The following is a 2351-nucleotide window of genomic DNA, read 5'->3' on the forward strand; positions in this document are numbered from 1 at the left end:
AGACTCAATTCATCAATGGCTTCATGCTTATTCCTGACATTTTGTTAAAAGTTCCATTCCTACTCTCGACTTTCTGAATTTGAGCTTTTGGTCCAAACATGTTATGCTCATTGGATTCTCATTTTAACCATTGCTATGTGGCACGTTTTTTGCTTCACTTTGGGGCTTAGGGATTTGTGTTTTCATATAACCATTATGAAAGATCATGAATTATTTATCGAATGGGATACAAATAATCATTGTTGAAGAAATAATCCATCATCCTAAAGAGCAGTAAATCATTCAACATAAAAAATAATCAAGAAAATCCATTGATAAGGATAATTGACTTATTCTAAATGATAATCAAATGTATAAACCAACTTTATCAGTAAAACTAATGAGCTAAAATGCCTTCCCTAACAATATGAAAACTCAATGAACTAAAAGCTTAAAAAAGCCTATAATCAAGTCTCACTTAACAATGATCACAAGTTTTGCATAAACCAACTTCAATGGCAAAAAAGAAATTATAATACAACTCACAATATCCTCCTCAATACATCCATAAGTTAAACTTTATAATATAAAAGTTAATAAAGAGCATGTCTGTATCAATCCAAAAACCATACACAATAAAGTTATACTCAAAAAGTGATCACCAAAATGATCCTCTATGAATCCATCTAAACTGTAACTCACTTTATAACAAGCACAAAAAAAATCATTAATAATCGATAGATCCTAATTCAAATTCATAACGATTTAACACACCAATTGATCATTAATTCTTCTTCTTACAAAACTAGCATAGTTCATGACTAAATCACTTTTCAAGTAAAAGCCAAATCTCAACTTCTATTAAATAATCTCATCTTAAACATAACTAACTCAATTTATCACTCAGTTTGTTTACACACTAACATAGTTGCTAATTAGCAAATGCATAATTGGTAATAACATAAAGCTATAGTTAACTATTAACACTATCTTTATTAAAACTAGTGAAACTATTCAATTGAGCCCAACTGTTCACTAACCATTTGAACTATTATAAATGGAAAATTTAATTTTTTCAATATATCTGTAGAAATAACATCTCATTTCATTTCAATCTCAACTCCAAATATCAATATTATATCATCACTTCAATACCATCAACACCAAAATAAAGTTAAAAAAAAGTAAGAGAAAATCACCATTCAATACTCTTTAACAACCAAGCTAACCAAAGTCAAAGATACCTTACTCAGTATCCGAAACCAAGCCCTCAATAATACTCAACTATAAATAACACATAGTTAAGAAGTGAATCACCACATTCAAAACTCAATGCAATCCAATGCCATAGACTAAATACGACCATATAATATTGACAAAGATGGAATTGAAATGTTAATATGGAAAATCATGTAAGACTAACAACACGATCTTTTACAACACCATTTGGTAGTGAGCCTATCACTACTAAATCATCATCAAGTGAAACAAATGTTAAAAGTCCTTGACAAAATTTATAAGTAATCACTAGTCATCAAAATAATCAACAACCACACTTCAACTTACTTTCAGAAAACCTAAATACTCTACTCATATCATTGTGTTATATACTTGTCCAACAAATACATAACACCCTAAGTGCAAGATATAGAAATATGAACAAGCATGAATTAAATGACCATTCGAATCCAATCGAATTGTAATAAGCTTAACAACACGTTTAGCCAATAACTCTGAGTATGCATTGAAGAGGTTAGCTATACATGATTAACACTCAACCAAAACTAAAGTGAAGACCATGGGATAAACTTATATAAATACACAACCTCCTAATAGACAAGGTTATAGTATAGGTACTAACACTTCAATTACAAACAATTAAGTTAAACATCTGATTTCTAATGATCTTGCTTATTGTAATTTGGTTGTAGATGTCAAAGAAACCAACTAACACTCTATATGCTGACATACAAATACATTCTTTCAATCCCTCACCACTACTACAAAGGATGACCTTTAATAGTTGCCTTCATTGGCCTCACACAAACAAGTATGAAAAAAAATATGTATTAACTTTAATATTTCCTGGTTTTGAACACTATTTAGGTTCACCCTCTTTCTCCTACGGGAAGTGTTGGCAACGTGGAAATAGTTATTAGGGACTACTTTCAGCTTTCCAATAACATGAGCCGATAACCTTTTGTGTTTCATAAATGAATGCGAGGATTGAGAATGATTAATAACTTTGGCATTGACCTCGTATTCTTCAACTTGCCTGATGGGTTACCACCTTTACAAGACGACACTCCATCTTGGAACATCCTTCGACTAGACCACATTTCTCAAGCGATGGATATGGAATCTAAGATGTT

Source organism: Selaginella moellendorffii, unplaced genomic scaffold (assembly GCF_000143415.4).
Source record: "Selaginella moellendorffii unplaced genomic scaffold, v1.0 SELMOscaffold_115, whole genome shotgun sequence".
In the NCBI taxonomy this organism is placed as follows: Eukaryota; Viridiplantae; Streptophyta; class Lycopodiopsida; order Selaginellales; family Selaginellaceae; genus Selaginella; species Selaginella moellendorffii.